Here is a 10,372-nt window from a genome sequence, read left to right as displayed (position 1 = left end):
CTTGTTTCATTTTCTTCTTCCGTGAATTCTTCTGACTGAGGTCTCCACAAAGAGCTGTTGTCTATTTTCCTTGTCAGAATAAGTTCATGAGACACAGAGGACGTGGTCCCATTTGGACAGAACTACAATAATAACTAAGAATAATTCCGTCGTGTCCCCGTGCGCGCAATGACATTTAGAAATATTCAGCCATTACCCGCCATTAGTGACGTGATGATGACACAGATGTTTTGTGGATTCAAACGCACGTCGTGTCGTTTCCCATCAATCCGAGCTGCGCGCTGCACGCTGCTGACAGCACCAATCTGTCGACGCCTATTAAGCCAATTACGAAACCAGGATATTTGCCGGATTGTTTGAATTACAGATGTTACGGGTCCGCGCTGTGACCTCATGAGCGAGTCAGACCATCAAACAACATGTCACCGGAGTCGAGTTGGCATTGGGCTCGGGCAAATTTTTTTAATTTTATTTTTGGTAACATCATTGTTATATAAATGGAGTAATACATGTTCACTGTTAATTATTTAAAAAAATGTATCGTTAGATTAATCTATAAAAACCTAATTGATAGGTGCAGCCGTCTTACGTTTGTCTCATTGTCCCTTATTCCCCCCCACTGCATGTTGAGCGTGTCCTCACCATCATCATCTCTTGCCTGTGATTGCCAGTAAATAGGCCACTGCAACCTCAGCCCTCGGGCGGCCTGTTGGTGTGTGTCTGTGGCCATGTATTTGTGTGTGTGTGTGTGTGTGTTGGTGTAAATGAGGCCAGGCTGTAACCCCATAGCAGTGGACTGTCACCGAGAAACTGGGGCTGAACGGGGACATGTGTTCACCTGAGAGACACACACACACACACACACACACACACACACACACACACACACACACACACACGTACACACAGTAACAGTATTCAGTGCCAGTGGGTCATTGTAAACTCACCCTGTCTCTTCTTAGTTACATCCTGCAAAGTTAATAGGTTTTGTGTGTGTTTTTGTGCGTCTGCCACTGTGTGTGTGTCCACACCCCTGACAGTATTGTAGGAAAACAATTGTCAGTGAAAGTATCATAAATCCATAACCTTGACCTAGACATGTTTAAGCAGATGAGCTGGATGCTGCAACCTCTTTACCGCATCACTTAACTAACGGACTTCACACACGTTTGTGTGTGTGTGTGTGTGTGTGTGTGTGTGTGTGTGTGTGTGTGAGCCCTATTAGTTTCTGGTGACTGGTCAGTGCAGCTCTTTCCTGTTACTGAAATCTTTAAATCTTTCCGCTCAGGACACCCCCTCCGTACACACACTACCGTGTGTGTGTGTGTGTGTGTGTGCGCACACGTGTTTGTCGAACTGTTTCCAATGCCAGTGTGCATTATCTCCATTACCACGTGTGTTATGGGGGGGGGGGGGTAGAAAGGACAACCAGGGGGAAAGAGAGAGTGCACATTTAGGCTGTCCCCCCCCAGCTTTCACCCTTGCACCGTACAGTGTGAACCGGCCCCTCTCCGGCTGAGCTGTGGAGCAGCAACTCCTCCTCACGCTCCCCCCCGACGCCCTCGTCGCAATGGATTCTGGGATAGGTTTGGGCCTCAAGGATCCACCAGATACTCTTTTAATAGCTTAAGCATATATACACAGTGTATTGACACTTTGCATTTTTTTATTATGAGGCCACAACCTCACCATTCCAGGCTGATGCTACACAAAGAGCACTTCACACAGTTGGACCCGATCACTGCCAGGTAGCCACAGCTCCAGGCCCCATCCAAGGTCAGCTCGGCTTTAAGTGCCTCAGACGTCTGGGGCCTCGTCCAATGCTGTGACACATCTGAGCCTCGGCTCCTGATGGAGCGCTGTGAAATATCCGGTGGGTCCCATTTCACTTGACTGTCCGTGCTAAGCTAAAACTAATCGCCTTCATTGTGAGAAGTCGCGAGTGCTTTATCCAAATGAGGCCCCGCCATATGTTTGGCTTTGAGCTGAGGTGGAGACGCCAAAATGATTTTTGTGCTTATTGATTTTCCTCGCCGCTGTCGATACAGTTGACTTTGTGGATGGGCCAGTGTAACGTAGAGCCAGTGGCCTCAAGTCTTTTCATGTTCACACTCATGAGGAAAGAATCCCCAGCTCTCACACACACACACACACACACACACACACACACACACACACACTCACTCAAACAGACACAGGTCTTCCTTACACTGCAAGTTCCCTTTAGGGGTTAGTTAGGGCCTGTAATCAAGTTTGCTGGTGTTGAAAAAAAGATCCACTGCCTCTGTGTGTGTGTGTGTGTGTGTGCGTGTGCGTGTGTGTGTGTCTCTTGCAGAAGGTGCTTGATGACGTCACCGTTGTTTGTGATGCTGGTGGTCATGTCTGTCATTGGACACAATTACCTTTATTGATCAACATCTCTACCTCTACCTCTTCTCCTTCACTCTCCTTCTCTCAACTTTGCAGACGCTGCGGTTGTTGGCACTGGATGCAAAGTGTGTGTGTGTGTGCGAGAGAGAGAGAGAGAGAGAGAGAGAGAGAGAGAGAGAGAGGGGGAGAGAGAGAGAGAGAGAGAGAGAGAGAGAGAGAGAGAGAGAGAGAGAGAGAGAGAAGGAGATAACGTCAGAGCATCACCGGTTAAAAAAACTATTGAATGAAGCTGCAGGAAATGTCTCATTCCTCTACATACGCTTTAGTGGAGGGGCAGGAAAGGCGCAAAATTTAGGGAGAGAGGGTTGACCATTAACCACAAGGTTGATGGTTCGATCCCCGGCTGGGATGACGGATGACAGAATTGTCAGGTTATCATACATTTACGGTACATTTTTTCATTTTGGTCATCCTGGACAGATCCCTCGCTGTTCCGACAAACTTTTTTCACATTGTGGTCTCACCTGAACGACAGACCACCTGCAACCAGCCACCTTCAATTTCCGTATCCCTCATTCCCCTCCATCCCTCATTAGCCTTTTGTCAGTGTTGGATTGTCCCGCCTCTTTATTATTCTCCTGAGGCCGCCGGTGCTGACGCAGCACCAAGAGGTTGTCCTGTGCCGTCTGCTTTTTTTTCTCCTTTCTCCCACGCGGGACACATTCAACTTCCAATGAGGAAAATATTAGGGGACAGATGGATAAAAGCGACGACAGCAAAGAGACAGACGTATTACGGACCTCGCCAACGATTATTGGCTCTGACACACATTTGTGATCTCAAATAACCCACCCCCCCCCCCCCCCCCGCCTTCCCTCGCTATAATCTCCCATTCTTTTTTTGTCCCCGACTCCTCCAAGCATACAGTTCAAAGACCCTCCCGTGCCTCCCTCGCTGTTCCCACATTAATTAAATCCGTGTGTAATCACTGTCGTTGGGAGGGGAATCTGAGGCGGGCGAAGGGAAATTGGTCACGGCCGCGGTATCTTTGAAGTAAAAATTACTTCAAAGTTTATCGTAATCTTAACGTGGAAAATGCCCGATTTTGAACTGAGCCTACCCGGGTTACACACCTGTTGATGGAGACGGCTGAGACGACAGAGACGAGTGTCCCCCACAGGGATCTATAAAGACTGGAGCTCATCAGGGCTGTTTGTCCTCATTTCATGACCTCACAGTAAACGTTTCCCCTCGGCATCTCTGATGGTTCATTCTGCTTGGAAGTATCCATCAGCTGCTTCCGGGACAGGGAGGCATCTCCTCGGTATTCGAAGCTCTACAGTGACTCAAACCATGACTAAGCTGAAATATTCCACATTGCGTTGGACTAATTTGCTTCTGATGGATTTCTGTGCCTTTCGCAGTGGATGTCTTGTGGTGGCCAAACCACAGAGATTTATCAAAGTTATCCTCTTGGAGGATAACAATGAAATATCGGCTACAGAAAGGAACTCGGAGGAGAAACTGGTCCACCAACAATAGTATCTGGCTCATCACTCAATCCTTTTACAACATTCTCATGATCACTTCCTCTCACGCATTTTGCCTTCAAATTAAAAGCACAACGTTCATTTCGTTGCGCTGAATTTGGGCTAAATCGTAGAGCTTTTATTTTTACCGTAGTCTGTGTTGAATTCTTCACTGCATATAAACCAGGTAGGATGAACACAAAGTTTTCTGACTTTACTCTGCACCATAGACTGATTATTCGTGCCTCACCCAGCTTTAGCCGCATGCTTTAATCAGCAGTGGAACTCTTTAATGTCCCATGGTAATTCCATAGCCGATTAAGTGGGAAAGTGTAGATTTAAGTGTTTACATCGTAATTATGTGTCAGTCATATAACACCACAGACCCCATTCCCTCACTCACAGGGGTCTCAGACGGAACTAATATAAGTGTTGAGATGTTGCCTGCAAGCTTACCTGCTGCGCCCCCCCCCCCCCCTTTCCTCTGACAGGGACCACTCAGGCCAGGGGTCAACAGACTACATGAATAATTCTACATGGGACTGTATTTGTTATTGCACTTAGTTTAATAGAAAATGTTGGATAATGCCTGTCCTTGTGTGTGTGTGTATGGTGTGTGTCCATCCAATGGGACCTATGTGACCTGATTGAATAAAAATGAAAATAAACAAAACTCTCTCTCTCTCTCATAGACACACACACACACACATGAATGAAATACGGCACATGGTGAAGTTAAATTGATTTCTAATACGATGTCCTCTCCCTTCACTTTCAGGGAAAGTGTGTGTGTGTGTGTGTGTGTGTCTGTGTGATAGAAAGAGAGTAAGATAGAGAATGATTGAATGATGCAGGACTTGGTCTGTGTGTGTGAGTGTGTCTGTGTGTGTGTGTGTTGTCCCATCATTTATTGACATTGTGCTACAGGAGAAAGAACCGTTTTTTTGCAGGTTTCGCAAAATTGCTTAATTTTATGTCCAAAAGTACATGTATCCTCTTTGCCCTTGTGTACATGTACATGTACACAAGGGCATGTGCATGTACACACGGGCACAGAGGATCTAAGCACAAACAAATTCCCGGCTCGCACACACACACACACACACAATCACACACAGACAAAAATATTAGATTCAGCGGATTATTCCATTTCATATATACCTTCTTCTTCGTTCCCCTCATCTGTTTTCATTATCTCTCCCTGAACTACTCTACCTCTCCTCTGATCCGCCTGTTTTCACTTCCTTTCCTTCTTCGCTCTGCCCCTCCCTCCTCAAAACCTGCATGCAAAAATTGATTACCTGGCTTTTTAGATTATTTCTGAAACATATTTTTCTTTGTGACCAAATCGAAGCAGGAATGATTATAATAGAAATGTGTGTGTATGTACGCACATACATATCTCCTTGTGTATTTTTTGTTTGTGGGTAATCCATCATTTTAGAATCTTGTACTTCCAATATAAAACATTCCCACAACCTCAACATACACAGAAATTACAGTGAAAACCACAACAGCACTGATATAAGAAATTCACGATGTCTTGCACATATGAACACGCACACACACACACACACACACAGTTCCAGTACCGCAGCGTTCAGGCGTCCTAAGTGCAGATTGCTGTTCACACCCACTGCCTTGTACTGTATGTTCTTGGGATTACACACTGACATGAGCATGTGACACACACACTTTTGCGTCGACATTTTACAGAATGTGTAAGTGTAGACGAAGAAAAACCCCGTAGGTCCTTGCTGCTTCCACGATTCATAAAAATGACTTTGGTGGGAGGGTTTATTAGAACAAATGGAGTCCAATTAATCTGCCAGAGGAAAGGGAATAATATGTTAATCTACACACATTCTTTAAACATTGCGGAACGTTCAAAGTTGACTACAACCTCACATTGTGTAAATCACGTATACACACATAATTTTTGATTTTTTAATCCTTCAAAAGGGCTCCAGTTGTCGTCGTTTAAACGCTTGTGATGCATTCAGTTACACAATTTACTCTTTGCATATTTTTAACCCTGTCACCTCAGAACAAAAGGGTTCTTTGTTTAATTCCCAGTTTGGCCAGGGAGTGCCTTTGTGGACTTTTCATGTTCTACCCATGTTTGTGTGGGGTTTCTTCAGGTTCTCTGACCTGCAGACTGTGGTTGGGTTAACTGAGACTGTCAATTGACCATCGTTCTGAATGGTTGTTTGTCTCTGCATGTTAGTCCTACTGGACTGGAGACCTGTCCACGTTGCACCTGGTGCATGCCTTTAGATTCAGAAGTAGACGCTGCTTCCTACACTCTTGTCTTTGTGGTCAAGCGTGATGCATTGTGCGACCGAGTTCATCAAACACAAACCTATCGGTGCAGAGCTGGAGGCTTCATGCAGAAGAAAATCATATCCCCATATAAATAGAAAGGAACATGTATCCTACAAATTGAATATGAATGAGTGTGGGAGGGCACATGCACTCTTTGAAACCCATCAGACAAGACCCTGTGCAATTGAATAATCTTTATTCTTTGACAGACACACACAGTGAACAAAGCAGGAATATATCATTGCTACTTTGTATGGACTTCCTTTCCATGAAAGGATCTTGTTCAAATGTGGTTCCATGGAAAAAATATTATGAATTATATATTCCCTTTATGCCACATTGTACATGTAAATTATGAACCCATCATATTGTATTACAATGTGCTATTTAAACTTATTATTACAACCTACACCATTAAAGGAATCTAACACAGAAACAATTTAACAAATAAGTAATTTACTACTCTTTTGTGATGCTTCTTGACACAAAGTCATAGTTGAAGTCATATCGTGGACAATGTCATCCTCCTTATCATTGGGGGATTCTATTAGGGAGATTTTCTCAGACTGGACCCTGACTCTGGCGTCCGGTCTCCGATACTGAGGCTTCCCGTGATGTGAACAGTGACAGTCAGCTGCGGCGAGGTGACATGAGGCGACTGTCAGACAGCCCGAGCTGCATATATAACATGTGCTCCTTTGTCACAGCCACTTACTCCTCTTGTCCGTCAACATCGGAATGCGATGGAGCCGAGCTACGGAACGGTGCCTCATAGACGGAGGGAGGGGGGGTCGTGGACGGGAGAGCTGGGTAGGGACAGTTCTGGGTTGGTGAACAAAGAGAGCCATAACACCGTAGGATGAGTCATCTCGCTCGGCACTGCGCTGTGAATGAAACGGAATGGGGAGGGACACCTGCAGAGTGTCTGGGGAGAGAGAGAGAGTGTGTGTGTGTGTGTGTGTGTGTGTGTGCGTGTGTGTGTGTGAGAAAGAGAGGGAGAAAGAAAAGTACACACTCACTGAGAAAAAAATAAAAAAAGACCCAACCACACGACGTCTACCTCACATTCTGTCAATGAAAGTGGGAGGGGGGAGAGAGTTGCCGTCACGGGGAGGAGGGAGAGAACAGAACTTGCGTGGCGTCACCGAGGGCCACTCGTGTGCTGACGCAGTCATGCACAGTTGCCAGCTGTGAGGCACTAATACGTTGATTGAAATTTACAATGGACAATACGGCTCTGTGAAAAGATAGTTTTGACTCTCTAAGGTGTGTTTTAGCATCTTTCAGCTCGTTGTTTTGGTGTCTAAAAGGCTTTTGTATTAGATAGATAGATAGATTAAATAGATGGATAGATGGATAGATGGATAGATGGATAGATGGATAGATGGATAGATGGATAGATCAACTTTATTGTCCACATCAATGCATTTGCTTTTAGCTTTACTCAAACACAAACACCATGTACGATATACAACATTGCAGCTCATTGACAGGTAGCAGCCGGTTACTTCTGTTACTGTGAGTCTTACACCCTGTTTCATGCTCTGACTCATAATTGATCTATGCATCACGTAATGGCTTGGAATCCTCCGCCTCCCTCCAAAAGCTCCACTACTCCTGGCATTCTGATGACTGTGCATTGTGCCTCACCGATGACGTCGGGCAGATCAGAGCAGGTGGGGGTGAAGAGGAGGGGCCTCAGACGCTGGGTCCCAATTTAGGGGCCCCCATCCTTCGTTTGCTGCAGTCCTAGACCAATTGCATTGTGACTAGACTGTCCCATTTTGAAGGCTCTTCCAAATGTTCCTGACAAATGTCTCCTTCCACCCCCGAGCAATGGAGGCTCCACCAGGTGGATCCTTCCCAGCCGAACATACAATATCCCATGATTCATTGGGCTTCAGTGACAAAAGCCTTTTTCTTTTTCAGAGAGATCTTGACTGGATTCCAATGACATTTTCCTACCGGTTTGCTTTTTTATGTCGCGGCGCTTAGCCTCCGGGTGTACACCAGTTTTAATTAAAGGTTAATGACACGAGGTCATTCAACCCGTCAATCATTTTTTTTACCGATCACTTGTTAAGTCATTTGTCACAGCTCAGCAGCTCTCATTCAAACATGCGTTGGGGAGAAAGAGCAAAGGAAAGTCAAATGAAAAAAACGTGGCGCTATTATGCATCCATATAAATCAAAGCAAAGTTGTCGATATCAGCATACCAATGGTAGCATCTGTCAGGGGGGGGGACAAAGACAAAATCACAAACAATGGAGACGTCAATAGGGGTGATCGACAGCTATTGCTGAGCCAGTGGTTTGGTCAACAACTGGAAGCTAGATTGAGATCTATGGATTTGATTTCTTTGAAGTCGGACGGACGGGCTGACGGCATTGGAGATTAAGCTTCGTCCAAGATCTGCTCACTCAGCGCTTTGTGGCAACCCCTCTTGTGTAGCTGTGTGTCCCCTTCACCTTCGGCCTGATAACCTGGATGCATGATGCTTCCTGTGATAATTCCGGTTCGTGACAATCAGGCTAAAGCACCGGTCAGACGATCAAACAAGTAATAACCAACCCAGCTATTTGCGTATTTAAGCAGTTGTTTTATTTGACTTTCAACCAGAAGTCAAGATGTCCTCAATAATCCCTCATTGCTTCGGTAAACTGGGAGAAGGATTTGCCAAAGCTGAATTGCGATGGACTTTATTCTTCTTTTTTTTCCGCTTTCAGTCTAGGTTCGAGTATTCAAGACTTTAAGAAGATTTCCACAAATTCGATAAAACCCAACCTTTAAGTAAGTAGCTGCAAATGCTGACGTTGGCTATGTAGCGATTTAAAGTTAAAATGAAATAAAATGGATTAAGAATTATGTTGTTTATGATTTCATTTTAGATGTGAATTCAGGGGTATAGGCTATGGTGCTCACAAGGTCAAGATTTTAACAAGTGAGCAGCCCGACCTTGAATAATATTGCACCGTGTTAGTGACTGAAGGTGTGTGTGTGTGTGTGTGTGTGTGTGTGTGAATCATCTCCATAGTATGTTCGATTTGTGGATGCACATGCCCCTGTTTTGTTTAATTACCCTGGTGTTAATCACACCATGCTGCCCTGATTGGTTTGGAGCTATAATCCCTGCAGGAACATTAGTGCTAACATACATCCTCATACAGATGACTGCATGCAAACGCACACACACACACACACAAACACACACTCCTCTGCCTCTTCTCCACACGCTGCCTCTCTCTAATGTAGAACCATTCATCAGTGAGTTTTTCTGCGTTGATCCTCAGGCAAGCTGGCACAGCTGATGAAGATTTAGGACGTCCTCCCCAAGGTATATATATATATATATGTGTGTGTGCGTGTGTGTGTGTGTGTGGGGGGGGTGTATGTTCTGTCTTTGTCTATCTCCCCCCACCAGTATAATGGATGGTCACACTGGGAAAGGCAGATGTCACACTCTTATAAAGTTATCTAACATCACGCACACGCCGACTGACCTTGGGGACGCTGGGTTATGTGCAGGCTGCCTCTTAGCCTATCACGCCTCTGCACACATGTACGTGCTCAAAGTGTGTGTGTGTGTGTGCGTGTGTGTGTGTCAACATGCGCATGAACTAGAAAGTGGGGGGTCTGTTTAATTTTGTGATGAAATTGTCTTTGCATATCTCCTAGTGTATTACTGACTATCTCCAAATGGTGCTTGTGTGTGTGTGTGTGTGTGTGTGTGTGTGTGTGTCCCAAGATGTATCAGAGTGATTGGGTTAGAATTATATCACAGAGGACATGCTCGTTTCAGAGGCTCACATATACGCAGGAGGGCGTGCGGTGCATTTTGGTTATCACTCCATTACCCAGCACAGGAAGATAACGGATGTTTTTGGTTGTGTGCGTGTGTGTGTGTGTGTACTGGTGTTTAACTACCAGTGCATCAGGACATGTGCCCCAAATGTCCCGTGTGTTTTCCACACCGGAGAAGGTCACAGGAGGCATCTGGACCGTTCCTCCAGGTCGGCAGTCAGTCAGAGCAGGGAGCTGCTGATCCACTCCCCTCTGCAGAGGTCATATCTGTGGTCCCCGAAGCCCAGAGGCCTCTGAAGGAACATCCATCACCACAGACCTTGGTCACGCGAACACACACCTCTCC

This window comes from Platichthys flesus, chromosome 24, assembly GCF_949316205.1.
Source record: "Platichthys flesus chromosome 24, fPlaFle2.1, whole genome shotgun sequence".
Lineage (NCBI taxonomy): Eukaryota > Metazoa > Chordata > Actinopteri > Pleuronectiformes > Pleuronectidae > Platichthys > Platichthys flesus.
The sequence above is the reverse complement of the archived record's forward strand: the minus strand, read 5'-3'. Positions refer to the sequence as shown.